Genomic DNA, 19,286 nt, shown 5'->3' on the forward strand with positions numbered 1-19,286 from the left:
GGCCAAAGAATCCTGTCTTTATTTTTCATCTCGAACCTGAGTATTTATCTTCATCTGTTGATGTGGATGTGGTGATATGCATCACTGTAAATACACAAGGAGTTAATGTAAATACACTAAGACTAAATAAACACCTAGATGGAGCACCAAAGACATCATGACATACAGCTAATGAACACATAGAATAGGACACGACCAATGGGCAGTCAAGACACCCAGAGGTGACAATACCACTAGGGGGGCAACCCATATAAAAGGACAGGGCACACATGCTCTTTCTCTTTCCACAGGCGACACTTAGAGAGAAGGACAGGGGCAGATCAGCAGCATCACACCCACCACATGGCTTAGAGCAGACTGGTTAGTTAGACTGAGTTACTATAGTAAGATTAGCAGGAGAGTCTAACTCGAGTAGGAGAATTGTTAACTGTTCAATAAATGTGTCAAACCTATCTCTAAGTCTGAACCTTCCTTTGTCAGAGTATGCATCAGGGAAACAGCTTATGCTACATGAAGAAACATAACACAACAGTGGATACCTGTATGTGGACACAAGGTACATCTTCGTAGCTCTATCCACCTGGGCATCGCTTTGTTGATTTTTCTCTTTTCCAAACAGTGGATTTTTATTGAGAGGCTCATTGGTGGAGATACTGGGACAAGAAAATTAGAACAATGGGCTTATAAGGTCATTAGATCCAAAGTGCCAGAATAAGAAAAGCTGTAAAGAAAAACATTAATGTGACCCCTAAATGATCCATATATTTAGCCATTGTTATTAGGAATTGTCATCCTTAATTCAAAAATAGCAGAAAATGATGGAACTCTTGTTCACTTGTAAATATTAAAATTCTTCAATTCAGGTAAGTTGTTTTTGTAATCTTTCTGGAGTTACAAAACTGCGCATGTTGGCAAGTGGTTAGGTATGCAACATGACTGATCTCTGCTGATGTTCTAATCAATTTGCCTGATTTACACATAAAAAGGATGAATCAGTTCCAAAAATCTTGTCTGTATCGTCAAGAGGTTCCAGCCTTTGAATAAGACATTAAATAGAATTAAAGATATAGGGCTCAATCTACAAGCCTTGTCGAGCCGGACGCGAAAACAAGTGGACAGGTTAGATAGCAGGAGCGGCCGAAATTCAGGAGCCACGCCAGACGCCGATCGGATTCTGATCTAACAGGTCCGCTCCTATTGGCGAGATCAGGATTCCGGCGTGGCAAGAAATCAATAATTACCAATTAAGACCAATCTCCATGCCATTAACGGGAAGGACCTCCTATCGAATGGCCTCAGTCAAGGGGGTTAGCCACCATCGTTGGGGGGGTCGCCCCAGGGCTGGGGGGCAGGCGAGGGGGTGCAATGCCTGTAGGTCCACCATGCCAGCCCCCCGGATCATTTATATCCATAACAGGGCAGTTCCAACTGCTGCCTATCCGCCCCAGCGAACACCCTCGTGACAGAGCCCCATCTGTGAAGGTCACTCTAACTCCCACTGACCGTGGTGGCTGCTGGCTGCACTGCTGAAGGCGATTGCTAAGGGGGAATTGGCAATTCAAGTATTGTGAGCACTTCCCAGCTCCCAAGTGGCTGTGTGTCTGCTCTTGCCTGAGGATTGCAAACTCTTTGCAAGCTGCTGTTTACTACAGCCTGGAAACCAGACAGGGAAAAAAGGAGAGATTTGCTGTTTGTCTGTTTTTGAACAAGAAGGGGAAAGGGAAGGAGAAGAAGAGATCCTTCTCTCTCCTTGCTCTCAATTCCATTGTTGAAGACTTCTTCTGGAATCTGCAGGAGAGAGCGAGAGGAACAGAACATTCTGCAGGTAAGGCCCTGGCCTGGGCCTCAGCCTGATGCTGGATTTAGAAACTGCCTGCCTCCCTGCCTGCTTGCTTGGAGGATCTCTGCTGCTGCCACCTGCACGTCTGCTAGCTGCCACCTCTTTACTTGTGTTGTCAGAAGTGAGGAAGGAAGGGAAAGGGTGGCGGCTGTTTCAACTGAGTGCCTTGCTGAAGGTATGCAGTCTGCTTTGCAGCTTGCTGGTGCATTTATCTGTTACTGCTGCCCATTCACTGTTTCATGTCTGGAAGCCGTACGTTGCTGTTATTGCCTCCTTCTCTGTGGCCTGGGACAAGGAGAGGGATAAAGTCAGGTGCCTGCTGCTGGTGCTTTGGAAGGAAGGGTGGTGGTCCAATTCAACTGTGCAACTGGCTGGAGGTTTGAAGGACTGATTTGCCATTTGCTGGCGCTTTTATTTGAGCTGCTGACTGTTCAATGTTTTATGTCTGGACGTCATGTGTTGGCGCTGCCTCTTCTGCTTCTGTGGCCTGGACCAAGGACTGGGTGGAGCAGGTGACCAGATGCCAGGACTGCAGGAGGGTGAGGGTGGCGGCTCACCTCGACTGGACACCTTGGAGGTAGTGAAGACACGCCTATGAAGGATGTTGGCGGCTTTATTGTGATGATGACGGTTTTCTGTTTTTAAGTTTGGAGGCCGTGTAAATTGCTGGTTCCTTTTTGTACTATTGCATATTGTTTAATGTTTGGAAGTCGTATGCTTGCTACTGTATTGTTGTTGTTTCTTGTTTAATGCCTGGGACTCGTTTGCTGCAGCCCCTTTTGCTTCTGAGGCCTGGAGCAAGGAAAGGGAGGGAGTAAGATGACTGACTGCCAGTGTTTGGAAGGGGAGGGGTGTTCTCACTTTCCCACCCCGTTCTCTGACAGCAGGAGGGGGAGGGCTGAGAGAGGTTTTGTATTGTTGGTTGTTTTCTGTTTGATATCTGGAGGCCGTGTGTCTGTTATCCGTATCCCCTTTTTTCGGCGGTCTTGAATCTGGAAGGGGGTGTTCACTCACTCTTCTGCCATGCCTTGTGGCTGGGAGCTACGGGAAGGGGAGGGAGGGCTGGTTGGCTCAGATGCTGGTAGCTTTGTTACACTATTGACTGTTTATTGTTTGATGTCTGGAGGCCATGTATTTATTGGCCGCAGCCCCTTTTGTCTGAGGTAGGAGTCTGGAAAAGGGGTGTTCACTTGTTCTTAAATCATGCCTTGCAGCTGGGAGAGAGCACCAGTTGGCTCAGATGCTGGTAACCTCACTATGCTGCTGCCTGTTTCCTGTTTGGCAGCCATATGTTTGTCAGCTGCAGTCTCTTTGTCTGTGTTGGGAGTCTGGAATGGGGTGTGTGGTAGTCACCACTAGCATTATTATATGTATTACAGTAAGACACGTATAATAGAGGTACATGGATAAATCCCTGCCTGCTGGCTCCGCCCAGTAGGTGGTGTATAAATGTGTGTGCTCGCCAGTGCTGCAGCCATTCTGGTTCCAGCTACAGGAGGCACAACATCTTTGCTCAATAAAGCCTCGATTATTCCACTACTCTCGTTTTTGTGGTAATTGATCGTGCATCAATTTATTGAGCAAAGATTTTTAAAACCATGGATCTTCACATCAAGCCTGATCACCTGCAGCTGAGCCCTCAAGCAGCCATCGCTACGTCCGCTTTTGACCACTGGCTAGCCTGCTTCGAAAGCTACCTCCGAACATCCACTGAGGAACCCTCGGATGCGCAGAAGCTCCAAGTCCTTTATTCACGGGTGAGCCCTGACATTTTTCCTCATCTGGGATGCGCCCACTTACTCGGAAGGGATGGAGCTCCTGAAGGGCCATTACGTTCGGCCAGTCAACCAACTATCCGCCAGGCACCTCCTGTCCACGAGTCGGCAACTACCCAGTGAGTCTCTGGACGATTTCTGGCGTGCCCTGCACATCCTGGGGAGGAACTGTGACTGCCAGGCAGTTTCGGCAGTCTAGCACACACAACGTTTAATCCGAGATGCCTTTTGTTAAGGGCATGAGGTCTGCATATGTCCGCCAGCGCCTACTGGAAGGGGGTACGCTTGATCTTGCGGGAACCAGGCAGCTCGCGAACTCGTTAGAAGTGGCTTCCCGTAACATCCAGTCGTACGCACCTGACCGCGCGGCGGCATCGTGGGCTCCACCAGCTGCCAACTCCAGCTCACCGTAAGCCTGTGCTGCGCAGCAGCCAGCCAACCCTTGAGGGCCCCAAGTGCTATTTTTGCGGGCAGAACAGACACCCCCGGTGGCGCTGCCCGGCACGGAGCGTGACCTGCAACGGATGTGGAAAGAAGGGACACTTTGTTTCTGTTTGCCAGGTCCGGTTGGTCGCCTCTGTTTCCAGGCCCGGCGTTCCTGCACCCCCCACGCACAACCCAGGGACGCCGCCATTTTCCTCCTCGCAAGCCACGTGCGGCCCGTGGCCACCGCCATTTCTCCGCAGGCCACGTGCGCCCCATGGGCGCCGCCATCTTCGGCGCCATTTTGGACAGCGCCTCAGGCCCCCTGCTCGTCTGGCCGTTCATCGCCTGTCACTACCTCCACCACTGCTAACCAGCCCGGGACCTCCCAGCATCTGCCGCAGCTCGCCTCGATCACCTTGGATCAATCCCGGCCCCGCAACCTCAACAACGATAGTGGAAATCGCTGGGCACGAGACCACCTGCATTTTTGACTCCGGGTGCACAGAGAGCTTCATCTACCCCACGATGGGAAGGCGATGCTCCCTTGCGGCACACCCCGTCACCCAGAAAATCTCCCTGGCCTCCGGATCCCATTCCGTGGAAATCCGGGGGTACTGCATCGCGTCCCTCACCGTCCAAGGCATAGAGTTTAGCAACTTCCAGCTCTACGTCCTCCCCCCACCTCTGCGCTGCCCTGTTACTCGGGCTGGACTTCCAGTGACACCTCCAAAGCTTAACCTTAAAATTCGGCAGACCCCCCCCCCCCCCTACCCCCATGCGGCCTCACGACCCTTAAGGTCGACCCACCTTCCCTGTTTGCGAACCTCACCCCGGATTGCAAACCTGTCGCCACCAGAAGCAGACAGTACAGTGCCCAGGACAGGACCTTCATCAGGTCGGAGGTCCAACGGCTTCTGCGGGAAGGGGTCATTGAGGCCAGCAACAGGCCCTGGAGAGCTCAAGTGGTTGGAGGATAGACTGGGGAGAAGCACAGGATGGTCATTGACTACAGTCAGACCATCAATCGGTACACTAGGCTCGACGCGTACCCCCTCCCACGCATATCTGACATGGTCAATCAGATTGCGCAGTATCGGGTCTTTTCCACAGTGGACCTGAAGTCCACCTACCACCAGCTCACCATCCACCTGGAGGACCACCAATACACTGCGTTCGAAGCAGATGGGTGCCTCTATCACTTCCTTAGGGTTCCATTCGGCGTCACTAATGGGGTCTCAGTCTTCCAACGTGAGATGGACTGAATGGTACGGACTGCGGGCCACCTTCCCGTACCTAGATAACGTCACCATCTGCGGCCATGATCAGCAGGACCACGACGCTAACCTCCCAAAATCCCTCCAGACCGTCAAACACCTTAACCTCACGTACAAAAAGGAGAAATGCGTGTAACGCACCAACCACTTAGCCATACTTGGCTATGTCGTCGAAAATGGAGTTCTAGGGCCCGACCCCGACCGTATGCGCCCCCTCCTGGAACTCCCCCTCCCCCACTGCCCCAAGGCCCTGAAACGATGCCTGGGGTTTTTATACTATTATGCCCAGTGGGTCCCTAATTATGTGGACAAGGCCCGCCCACTCATTCAGTCCACAGTTTTTCCCCTGATGGCTGAGGCCCGCCAGGCCTTCAACCACATCAAGGCAGCCATCGCCAAGGCCACGAATCACGCGGTCGATGAGTCCCTCCCCTTTCAGGTCGAGAACGATGCATCGGACGTAGCTCTGGCCGCCACCCTCAACCAGGTGGGCAGGCCTGTGGCCTTTTCTTCCCGCACCCTCCATGCCTCCGAAATTCGGCACTCTTCTGTCGAAAAGGAGGCCCAAGCCATTGTGGAAGCTGTGTGACATTGGAGGCATTACCTGGCTGACAGGAGATTCACTCTCCTCACTGACCAACGGTTGGTTGCCTTCATGTTTAATAATACACAGCGGGGCAATATCAAAAACGACAAGATCTTGAGGTGGAGGATCGAGCTCTCCACCTATAATAACGAGATTTTGTATCTCCCAGGGAAGTTCAATGAGCCCCCTGATGCCCTATCCCGCGGTACATGTGCCAGCGCACAAGTGGACCGACTCCGGGATCTCCACTATGACCTCTGCCACCCGGGGGTCACCCGGTTCTTCCATTTCATCAAAGCCCGCAACCTGCCCGACTCCATTGAGGAGGTCAGGACTGTCTTAGAGACTGCCAAGTCTGCGCGGAGTGCAAGCCGCACTTCTACCGGCCAGATCGAGCGTATCTGGTGAAGGTCTCCCGCCCGTTTGAGCGCCTCAGCGTGGACTTCAAAGGGCCCCTCCCCTCCACTGACTTCAACATGTACTTTCTGAACGTGATCGATCAGTACTCTCGGTTCCCTTTCGCCATCCCATGCCCCGATATGACTTCTGCCACGGTCATTAAAGCCCTCCACAGCATCTTCGCACTGTTCGGTTTCCCCACCTACGACCACAGCGATTGGGGATCCTCTTTTTAGGAGTGATGAGCTGCATCAGTTCCTGCTCAGCAAGGGCATCGCCTTGAGCAGGACGACCAGCTACAACCCCCGGGGAAACGGGCAGGTGGAGAGGGCGGTCTGGAAGGCCGTCCTGCTGACTCTGCGGTCTAAAAATCTCCTGGTCTCCCGCTGGCAGGAGGTCCTCCCCAACGCGCTCTACTCCATCCGATCACTCCTCTGCACCGCGACTAACGAGACCCCTCGTGAACGTCTCTCTGCCTTCCCCAGGAAGTCCACCTCCGGGGTCTCGCTCCCAACATGGCTGACAGTTCCTGGACCCGTCCACCTTTGCAAGCATGTGCGGACCCATAAGTCAGACCCTTTGGTCGAAAGGGTCCACCTCCTACACGCGAACCTGCAGTACGCTTACGTGGCGCACCCCGACGGGCGCCAGGACACAGTCTCCCTCCGGGACCTGGCACCCGCTGGATCCCCACCCACGGCCCCTGACCTGACACCGCCCCCCCCTTCCCCAGTTGCCTCATTCACCCCTGTGCCACTCGCCCTCCCCCCAGCGAACCTCACCGCAGCCCCCGCCCCAGGAGGATCCATCCTTCCATTGGTTCCACTCAGGGGTGACGAAGACGAGGACAACACGCTCCCAGCGTCACAGGTGACCAAGTCGGCGCCCACATCACCACCAGGACTGAGGCGATCGCAGAGGAGGGTCAAGGCCCCCGACAGACTGATCTTGTAATTATTCTTTCCACCACACCCGCCGGACTCTTTTTTTTTTTTTTTTATAGTCACCATTAGCAGTATTATATGTATTACGGTAAGACATGTATAATAGAGGTACGTGGGTAAATCCCTGCCTGCTGGCTCTGCCCAGTAGGCGGCGTATAAATGTGTGTGCTTGCCGGTGCTGCAGCCATTCTGGTTCCAGCTACAGGAGGCACAACATCTTTGCTCAATAAAGCCTCGATTATTCCACTACTCTCGTCTTTGTGGTCATTGATAGTGCATCAGGGTGCTCTACTTCTCTTCCACCATGCTCTGCATCAGATTGTCAGCTGGTCTGCTGCTGGGAGCTGCGGGAAGGATAGGGAGCGGCTACTTGATTTGGATGCTGGTACTTGCTTTGTACAGTTGTTTGGTTCTTGTTTAATGTGTATTTGTTATTTCTTTTGTGTAATTACACACTGTTAAGGATTTGCATTTGTACTGATGCTTTGTTTTGCATGGGTGCCTGTGTGAATAGCACTGTGCAGTATCCTGTACTTTTAAGGTTATTGTGATATTTGAACTGTTATTGAACTAAAATATACCTCCATGTCTGCAAGTTGTGTGTGCTCTGTGCTCTTGGCTGCAGAACTGCTGGAAAACAAGTATTTTGTTTGCTGCTGCCTTTTCTGCTTCTGAAGCCTGGAGTGAGGCAAAACAAAGCTGTGGACAAGCCTGTTACTAGTCTGAAGGAGGGTTAGAGGTGCTTTCTCACTCCTCTGCTATGCTTTTGAGTTGGTGTGACTTTCAGGACATGACAGTTTCTGCTTTAGGTGCTTGCTGCTGGAAGCTGCCAGAGCGGGAGAGAGGAAGCCTGCCTGTTACTGCAATAGCTGGGGCTGTGTATCTGCTTGCAGCTGCCCTGCTGCTTCTTTGACCTGGAATGAGGCAAGGGGAAGATTTTGGCTGGCCTGCTACCGGGCTAAAGATGGAGGAGAGTTTACTCTTGCAGTTTGTTAATAACTTCACTGGAATATTTTGCTTATCGACTTTTGACTATTTATTGACTTATGTCTGAAAGTGTGTGCCACTTATTACTGAGAGCAGATGCCGGTACTGCAGGAGAGGAGAGGCGGCAGCCCTGTTTGACTGAGCATCTTGAAGGTTGTGTCGGGATGCCGTTGTGGACTACTGGTGACTTTGTGTTAGTAGCTGCTCCGCTTTGGGAAGCGTGCAGGTTGCTGGTGTTATTTGTTTTCCTTTTGTAGTGTAGTTCTTTTATGTTTAACTGGTGGGGAATTGTATGGCTTGATATTGTGTGATTGGTGTTTATTGTTTCTCGCCTAGCAGCTGTGTGCTCACCAGTTGCAGCCCCTCCTGCTTCTGTGGCCCGGAGTTTGGCAAGCTAACCATGCTGGTGACGGAGGGGTTTTTCTTTCTCTCTTCTGCCTAGCTCTGTGCCACCATTTGGGACCTTTCCAGTGTTGTGGGGGTGCCTTTGGGGTGGTTGGAGTGGATGCGTGCGCTGGTTTGGGTGCTGATGGCTTTGTTTTCTTATTGCTTGTCTACTGGGTTTGTTTATGGTTTAAAGGTGGCATTGTACTGTTGCCTGTTTGGGGTTTCTGTGTTAGCTCTGTATTTTGCCTTGACATTGTTCTTTGACTCCCCTCTTGGGAGGAGAAGGGTGTTTTCTCTCCGTCTTCGGCCGTGCCCCGTGTCGGTGTGTCCTTTTCCGGTGGACTCTGATGCTCATTCTCACATATGCACACTCTTACAGACATACACAAACAGGCATTTGCTGACAGTTGTGGGAGTGGAGTTGCAGACTATCCCACAGTGTGGAATAACGGGACAGAGGCTCCAAATGTCTCGGGGGTACAGTGTGTTTAATGATGTACAATAGTGACCCCAACTGTCTCAAGTTACCAATGGTGCCACTTTCCCCCCACCCACCCCTCTCCCCAGTGCCCTCTTAGTGATCCACTACCTGCTGGGCCCTCAGGGCTCAACCGTTATGTCTAGGTGTTTAACCAGGATGCACATAGAGGTCAATGCAACCTGCTGTCTATCGCACCCTGTGGCCTTTGATGCCCCTGGCCGGCGTCCTCTGGAGGGCATGGGGCTGGAGGGTTCTGCCGACTTGATGGTGGCACTTGCCTTGCCGTGCCACCCTGTTTCACACACTGACCCCGAGACGCGCCATTGTCAGGGGGGTGGACTCTGGAGAGCTGGTGGCCGCCGTCATCACCCTGACTCTGGGAGGCTCGGGATCGGCCTCCAGCGCTCCCTCCTCCTGATCAGTGCCTATGGACCCGGAGGGTTAAGTCGGGACAAGAGGGTCAGCTGGATTGAGCCCCAGATGCATCAGCGCCACCTGGCTCCCCAATATCTGCACCATGGTGTTGATGCCCTCAGCGAAGCCCGGACACAGAGGGGCAATGCTCCGCAGCGCCTCACCAATGTCCTGCGCCTTTGACCTGGTTCTCAGTGGCCAAGTCATGCTCAGGAGAGCGTCAGCAATGCCTATCTGACACAGGGACTTGTTCCGCAGCACTTCTACCTGTGTCAGAGACACGTCCCACAGTGACTGGGACATGTTGTCGAGGTTCTCAGCCATGGCCGTTGCTGATTGAGCAACGCCTTCGACACCACCACTCATGGTGCTGATGTCGTGTTCCAGGCTCTCCACTGCGGCTGCCACTCTAGCAGTGTTGGCTCCACGCATTGCTGGTCCAATCTCCTGCGCCCGTAGCCTCTGGGACCCCTCTGAATCTCACAGCCGCACCCTACCAACTGTATCAGCTCCGGATAGCCTGTCTGGAGGCTCAGTATCTGACTGGGACTCAGCTAGGTCCTGGAATCCAGCAGGCTTCCGATTGCTGCCTACCCTAGACGCTCCCGCCTCTGCTTTATGTGCATCTGAAACTGTATGGTGCTCACCAGAATGTACCCCAGAAACCTGTCCACTACTTTCGCCCACCAAGGTCTATGTCTCTGCGCTGGGGGAGGGTAGGGATGACCGCCATGACTCGATGATGGTGGCATCCTTGGAGCTCTCATCCGAAGTGTTCTCTTGAGAGGTGGTATGTGGGGGGGGGCGGACTCCAGATTGGGGGGGGGGGGGGGGGGAAGACTCCAGATTTGGGGGGGGGGGGGGACTCCAGATGGGTTGCCACCAGCGGGTTGCGATCCTGCAGGGGAATGGACATGTGATCAGTGAGAGGGAAGGATAATTATCCTGGCATGAACAACTTGCGTGTGACAGGTCATCTGGATGGGGGCCAGTGGATCCTCACCTCCACAGCAATCTGTCATTGTCCAGCCTTGTGAGCTCCAGGGCCCGTACCTCATAGGGAGTGAGGACCCTGATGTCTGGCACCTCGCTGCCCATCTGGGCTCTTTTCCGTCTGTTGTGGGCCAACTTCTCCTGTGTGGACACAGGGGAAGCATTGTGAGCTGCACATTTCATACTTTACGATGGGGGGTTGTGCATGGCAGTGAATAAGCATTGGTACTGACCCTGGGCATGGGTGGGATGGGCTGGTGAATGCCAGGTTGTGCTGGGGCACATGGTATTATTGCATTGGGGAGGAACATGCATGGCCATCGGGGGGGGGGGGTGCACCTGGGGCGGCGTCCAGGGTTGACAGGCGGGACCAGTGCCAGGGGGCTGATGCTACCTCACCCATGCAGCCTGGTGGAGGTCGTTGAGCTTCTTACTGCATTGAGTGGTCCTCCAGGTGACACTCCCAAAGCTGACGGCTGGCTGACCTGTGGCCGACCCTCTGACCCTCTCGGGGGAACTGGGTGTCCTGTCTGAATTCCACTGCGTCTAATAGTCTGGCCTGATCGGCATCCCCGAATCGTGGAGCTGGTCTCCTTGGTGGCATGGCTGTGTGCTGTCTGGGGTTCGCTCTGTGGGACGGGTTTAAGTGCTGCTCCCCATCATTAGCGGGGAATGGTCCTGGCGAATCAGCCGGCGGCACAGTCATTTCCGGCATGAAACGCGTGGGGCCTCGTTAAGTGGCTGAATTAACGTTAGATGCCGGTGACGGCCTCGCCGGGCCAGCCGTCGGGAAACACCCTGCGGTTCCCACTCGCTACCACACTTAGAACAAATTTGGTTAGATCACGCCCACAATTTGGAATGGATATATCGGAAAATGATAAACAGCCGGACATTTTGAAGCTTTGGTTTCTTTTAGCTGTGAAGTTGTACCAGTGAGAACACATTAGATACTAGTGACAGCAGCAAGCAAAATAGTTCAATATCAATTCTGAAATAGTTGAAAGGACAGTTGCTGTAGAACATTTGACTTATTAACAGATTAATAGATTCATTAATGGATTTCATAAAATCTGTCTTGGGACTGTTCTAATCCATCTGATTATCTTCTGAAAGCTCAGTTCTTAGAGGACAAAAAGCATAATGTATTCAATCTTGTGCTTCACTGAACATTTTTTAATTTACTTTCACAAAATGGTTCAAGGTACCTCAGGAGAACTGAGTGCATGACTTGCACAAGCCTCTCATCACCTATGTTGGAATGCCACAGCTGACTTCAATGCTTTGTATACATTGGCTGCGGGATCCTCTGCTTCACCGGCAGTGCACCCACGCCCGTGGGCTTCCTGATGGCGTGGGACGGCCACAATGGAAGCCCCATTGGCTGGCTGCCGGAACAAAGGATCCTGCTGCCAGCGGGGGTGCGACGCGCCGGAAAATGGGGCTGGCGGAACGGAGAATCCCACCTGAGGTCTCTGTGCCCAGATCTCTGGAGAGTCGATAACTGATGCATTCAGCCCATCAGGAAGCTGTCATTGCATTATCAATCCCTTAATGCAATACTGTCTCTTGTGTTTCAACAGTAGTTATCACAGACTAATATCATTTGATCATTTTTCACTCTTTACTTTGTCTTTTTGAAATGTATGTCTCCCTCTCTTTAAGATCTTCTCTGGAAGCTCAGGAAGACAGCTATTCCCAGGTGATGTGGTAAATTAAACATGACCCGGGTTCAATTCCCGGCTTGAGTCACTGTCTGTGCGGAGTCTTCACGTTTTCCCCGTGTCTACGTAAGTTTCCTCCGGTGCTCCGGTTTCCTCCCACAAGCCCCGAATGACGTGCTTGTTAGGTGAATTGGACATTCTGAATTCTCCCGCAGTGTACCCGAACAGGTGCCGGAATGTGGCGACGAGGGGCTTTTCACAGTAACTTCATTGCAGTGTTAATTGTGACACTAATAAAGATTATTATTGTTATTACATGATCTCTAAGTGCAACACTTCGGCTTAGGATGACCCATTTCTAATGTTACCTCCCTCCATGGTTTGGCATCTCTCATAGGTAATCTGATCAAGAACAGAAACTTCTTGGGTGGAAAACAAAATGGCAAAGGTGTGCAAATTGAAAGGTCTTGGACAGTGGAATAGTAAAAAAAAAAAGCAAATTAATGCCATGAGTAAGTGGGCATTTTAGTTGGATGCTATTTAAACCAGATTTGGAGGAAAGAAGGCATAATGTTTTGGATAGTACATGGCGGCAAACATTTGTAATCAATGTGAAGGCGCAGATAAATACAGAATGTAATTAGTACAGCATTCTGACCAAACAGATGAACAGACACCTTTAGAGCTGTTCAGGCAAGTAAGAAAGGATGCAGAATATCATAATGCAATTCATGAGAAGGAAAGTGGAGAGAGGGGGTGGGGGTTGGGGAGGAAGAGCGAAGATAATATTTCACAGCTATATCAGTTCATAACAAAACATGTAATGTAGAGAATGAGGGCAGTCTACCAGTAATGGTTGATAACTTAGAAGGTGAAGGCTTGGGGCTAGTGGGGTGGGGACAAGGGTGGGTGCAAGGTCGTCTTTGGATACTGAGCCCTCTGAGAGAGTCTACACTTTTCAAAGTGGGGAGGGAATGGGACCCTGCTCGCCTTCAATTAATGCTCCATTGAGCTCCTTCAGGGGCTTGTTAATGTGTCGGGGAGTGAGAATGGGATTTTCGAAGGGCAAATTGGTGAAACTGAACAATCTGTTTCATGTTAGTGCCCAGCTGATCAATTCATTGATGATGACATCTGAAAGTTTCTTCTTCTTTGTTGAAAGCTGTGAATTCATGGACCAACTGGCACCAAGTTGAGCACAATCCCTTATTTTGCCTCCATGACCATTTTCCTCTGCACTCGCGCTGCTGGACCTCTGAGGAGCTGTCAACTCTATTCGACAAGTCCCCATTATGGCTGCCATCTGCCTTTGTGACATGGGTCAGACAGGCAGCTCACACCTCCCGGAGACATTCAGTGCCACGAATTGGGTGCCAAGCTCTCCTCTTGCCCAATCAGGGCATGTACATTTTAAAATAGCGTTGCGGGTTCAGGACCCAGAATTCATTGGGTGTTGGATTCCTGATTCTGCTTTGCAAATCCAGACCTAAGTTTCCAGTAATCAAAATATGTTTCAATCTAATAGTAAAGTTGAAGGCTGAAAATAACAATTTGGTTGCACAAGACATTTCAGATCAACTAAGGGATGAGTTTTCGGGTGACAGAAGTGGAATAAAACAACAGAAATGTAGAATATTTTTATTCTTCAAATTATTGTTCTCCCTTGATGGCACTGACTGTCAGTGGGATATTGTTTCACCAGCATCAGCAGCCTTCTGGCACCTTACAAAGGTAGCAATCTTTAAAACCCAGAATTACACAGCCCCGAGGCCCCAAAAGCAAGATTTTGTGGGTGGGCAAAGATAGAAGTTGTGGTGGGAATCAGTTACAACAAATCACACCCCTATTATGATACAGATGAGGATAATACATCATAGGAACACTTGCTGCCACTTGCACCCGAGCACAGGAAGAGCTGTTCACCCTGAGAATCATCTAAAAGGCTAGTTTCTGACTGCAGTATGTAAACCTGCTATTAGAATCTGATCACTTTTTTTGTTTTTGCTGCAGATCATGGACCTACCAATAACCGAAGAAAAATGAATGCACCTTTTACAGCTACATTATAGGTGTAGTCCATGGGTCAATAACTAGAAGAAGTATTAAAAATTCAATTTCTAATAAAAAATTATTTGCAGTCCGTACCTTTGTCATTACTACTTCTGCTATGTGATAACAACCACCATCCATCATAATGACTGGAGCTATTTACAGGAGAACCGAGATAATTATGGTATAAGGCACACGCTCTGAACTGAAAATAAGCTAGGGTATAAAAAAAGAAGAGATTAGACCCTGAATTTCTGCCACTGCCACTGTGCCGCCAAACCTTTGCTGGAATATGGTGGAATTCTCGATATGCTTGTAAATATTATTGGACTTCTGGTAACATTACAGTGGCAGAACGTCTAAGGAAATCCATTGTTAATAACATTTCTCCAGTATGATCACTGAGATTGTAAGTTTATTTGAATCTCACTTCATTAATAGGTGACCTCGCATGAAGAAGCACTGGATGAGGCTGGACGAATAAGGGAACTCTTAAATAATATCAAAAGATGACAAATGGAGTTCTTCCATCGTATTTTCTGTGAAGAAGGGTTGGAGTGCTTAATCACCAGTGGAAAGATTAAAGGAAGAAGTGCAGGAAGCCAACAGTGAAGGAAGCAGATAGACAGTATAAAAGACTGGCTTAACCAGAACGCCAACTCCAGCCCTCACCCCTCACACTTCCCCATGCCATGCCAACACATGACACTGCATGCCCCCACCCACCTCCATGGCCCCTCATACCCTCCATCCACTTGTTGCTATGATCAGAAAGATTGGAAGATGATGGTCACCCTTGCTACTCAGCATGGCAATTAGACAATGATGGTCTAGCATGGATTGTAAATTCATTTTATGTCTGACATATAATGATTGAAGGATCTACAGCATGTTCTAATTTACAATAATATTGCAAGGCAAAACTGGGAGTTCAGTGCCAGGAGTAAACAGGTTTGAGTGATGCAGATAGGCAATCTGTTTCAAGATCCTACTGCCAGGTCAGGAAGAGCCCAAGGGTGTTGCCAACTGTACATATTTGGGCTCTACAGCGATATCAGATGCAAAACAAGTAAAGAATGCTAATGTATGTATTTGCTGCTGCTTTTTACATTCTTCAAGAAGCCTGAAGATAAACACAATTCTCTGTTTAAAAAATGCAAGGAAAATTAAGTGAATAGCTTTTTAAATAATAGTTTTATATAACATTAATTAGTACTAAAATACTACATTATCATTATCAATGTTATCTTCCATTATGATCTTGTTTAATGTATTTTAGCTGCATGCTGACCTAACTTTCCTGCTGAGTTTCTCCATGGAGGAGGTCATGGCAAAATTTCACACACATGCTGAAGTGGTTAATTGATTGCAGTATGAGTAGCCACTTCAGACAAACCTGCTGCTGATCTGAAAGTGATTCAGCTCAGAAGAATCATTATGGCTTTAGGAAAGTGAGAACTTAGGCCTCAATTTCTACTCGGGTAGGGAACAATAGGGTCGGGACAATTCCCTACTCTGCAAACCTGGGAGAAAGTGCCCCTGACCTTTGGATTTTCAGTGTGCAGGGGGTCAGATGAAAATAGGAATCATGGTGGATGACCTCGGGAAGGGGTCGAAGGCTGTTGGGTGTGGAGGCGAGCAGGATGGAAGGCTTGCTTTGGTGTACAGGCACTTTGCTAAGGTTATGAAAATAAACAATAACACAAGAAACAGCCCCGACCCCTCAATTCCCCAATCCATGCCAACACATGACAGCTCATGCCTCCAACCACCTCCATGGCCCTTCATACCCACCATGCCAACTTATGCTCCTATGCCAACTTAGTGACAACCCATGTCCCACACGGACCAGTCTTTGTCTTTACACATACTATGCCAACTCACCCAGTATCCACCATGGGGAAACCTCCGGACCCATGCTGAGATCAAATATTATTCTACGTGTCTATTGATCAATTTGCTATTTCAAGAAAAAAACATTCATTTTTTAAAAGCCAGCCACTACTTTTAACTTCCTTTAACCCTTTATCTAAAAATCATTGGAATTCAGCCTCATTTCAGCGTGTTTATACCCACTGCAAAGGGTGTGAACCTCATTTTAATAAATGTTAATACATTTCCATGTTATTAGCGGTCCCCCCGTCAAAAGCTTTGCCGTCACTAAATATTCACACCTCACCAATGTGACATCATGTCAGCAAGGTTTACGATAGGTTCTGTCAGGTGTGAGTTCGTCGAGGGGATTCCTCCTGGGTGCAGAGGCAAGTATAGCTCCTGGGGAGGTAGAGCGATATGCCCAGCATTACCCCTGGCACTGTCAGGTTGGAACTGCCAATCTGCACCAGGGGCGAAACCAAGTGGGAGCCCCATGCGGGAGTGCGTATATGTGTGGTGTGCAGGGAGAGAGGGGACACTGAAGGGGGGAGGCTTCTGGCGATGCATTTGGGGGGGGGGGCAATGAATGGCGTAGAGGTGGGGGTGGAGAGCTCATGAGATCTCCATGATGTGGGCTGGGGACCGTTAGGCTGAAGTGCTGGTTGGGGCTTCCTTAGAAGCTGGCGCCCCGATCTCTTTGGAGCTCGTTCCCGGCTCTACGAGGCCCCAACCAGCCAGAGTGATGGCATAAACCATGTCCACACTATTCTTTGGCAGAGGCACAAGATTTTGTGAGAAAGCTGGTTGTGCAACTGGAGAGTTACATGCCAGTTTTCTGTCTGAGTCTGACACTTTTCCAATATAAAAACCCAGGAGACCCGCGATAGTGAATCAAAGCGGCAGTTTATTTTCAGCCAAAAGAATAGGCCACACTGCGGCACACATCACATAGGTCCTAACCGGGACTACCTATCATGCCGGTCCCAATCTGGTCCAAGCTTTGAGGGTTGATTCTATGAGCCCCAGCTGATGGGCTTCCACCCATTAGCAGGAAAGCTCATATTCCATGAGTCCCTTGGAGGGATCAATTGGGTCCCCCCCTCCCTCGCGCCCTCCCCGCCCCACCGTGGTCTCGTAAGGATTATTACAGCCCTCTTCCCCCCTGAAATCCGAAGATCCCTCTTACTGGATGCAGAGCAAGTCTCCTTCACTTTGCTTTGCCACGGTTGTGCGTCCAACAGCTATGGGGCTGCGTCGAGGATGTGTAACACTTCGGGGAGCGTTGTTTTCCCGCCAACGGGGGGAGGAGTCTCTTTGGATGTTTCCATCTCATACTGACCTGGGCCCTGGGCCCTGGAGAATTGGGGTACCTTCATAGAATCATAGAACTTAAGGTGCAGAAGGATGCCATTCGGCCCATAGCGTCTGCACTGGCCCTTGGAAAGAGCAACCCACCCAAGCCCACACCTCCACCCTATCCCCGTAAGCCAGTAGCCCCACCTAACCATTTTTGGACACTAAGGGCAATTTATCATGGCCACTCAACCTAACCTGCACATCTTTAGACTGTGGGAGGAAACCGGAGCTCCCGGAGGAAACCTACGCAGACACGGGGAGAACGTGCAGACTCTGCACAGACTGTGACCCAAGCCGGGGAATGAACCTGGGATCCTGGAGCTGTGAAGCAACTGTGCTAACCACTGTGCTACCGTGCCCCCCCCCCGTATTGGTGAACCTTGTTGATGGATGGTAGGCGAGGGGGACGAGGAAGCGATTCATTCGGCAGGGTTGCCTCTGGTGTGGGCTCCCTGCCTTTAGGTGTTCCACGTGCTTGCGCACAGTCTGTTCTCTGGTTTTGACCATATAGGAGGTTGGTCCTGTTTTCTCCACTATGGTCTCCGGTATCCACGAGGCGCCATCCCCGAAATTCCGGATGAAAACTGCATCCCCTGGTTTGAATCCTCTGTCCTGCTTCCGGTGGTCATGATACCTCTTCTGGGCGTCTTGTTTCTTTTCCACCTTCTCACCAAGGTTGGGAAATGTCAAGCTTAAACAGGTTTGGAGCCATCGACCCATCAGCAGCTCCGCCGGGGCTACCCCAGTCAGATCATGCAGCATGGTCCAATAATTAAATAAAAAACATGCCAGTTTTGTTTCAGCTGACCCAGTAGTTTGTTTTAAAATGCTCCTCTTAAAGATTTGCACTGCCCACTCAGCCAGACCGTTCGAAGAAGGGTGATTTGGGGAGGTTCGAATGTGCTTCACCCCATTCACCTGCATAAATCCCTGAAATTCTTTACTTGTGAAAGGGGTACCGTTATCGGTGACAAACACCTCTGGAATACTGTGGGTGCTTTTTTAAAATAAATTTAGACTACCCAATTCATTTTTCCCAATTAGCGGCAATTTAGCGTGGCCAATCCACCTAGCCTGCACATCTTTGGGTTGTGGAGGCGAAACCCACGCAAACACGGGGAGAATGTGCCAACTCCACACGGACAGTGACCCAGAGCTGGGATCGGACCTGGGGCCTTGGTGCCGTGAGGCAGCAGTGCTAACCACTGCACCACCGTGTTCCCCCGAATAGTATGAATGCTGAATGATTGGCTTTGCTTCTCTATGGTGACTCACGAAGTGGTGGAAGGCATCCGGAATACATCCATCCACTTTGAGAAGGAATCGATCAGCAGCAGAAACATTGACCCCAGGAAGGGCCCAGTGAAGTCGGCGTGCAAACACACCCAAGGGTGCCCTGGTCACTCCTATGGGTGGAGTGAGTCTGATGGTGGGAGCTTGTGATGTTTTTGGCATGCTGCACACTGCTGCATCATCCTCTCGAGACCGCCATTGAGTTCTGGCCACCATATGTAGCTCCAGGCGAGCGTTTTCATTTTTGAAACTCCTGGATATCCACTGTTTAAGTCCTGCAGCGTAGTTTTCCGGCCTTGCTTCGGGACAACCACATAGACTCCCCACAGGAAGATGCCTTTGAGGATATGACGAGACACATTGATGAAGGTCGGGAGTGGATGTGGTGTATATGGGTTTCAGTAAGGCATTTGATAAGGTTCCCCATGGTAGGTTCATTCAAAGTTACGGGGCAAGGAATACAGGGAAATTTGGCTGTCTGAATACAGAATTGGATGGCCGAAAGAAGACAGCGAGTGGTAGTGGATGGAAAGTATTCCGCCT

This window comes from Scyliorhinus torazame, chromosome 11, assembly GCF_047496885.1.
Source record: "Scyliorhinus torazame isolate Kashiwa2021f chromosome 11, sScyTor2.1, whole genome shotgun sequence".
Lineage (NCBI taxonomy): Eukaryota > Metazoa > Chordata > Chondrichthyes > Carcharhiniformes > Scyliorhinidae > Scyliorhinus > Scyliorhinus torazame.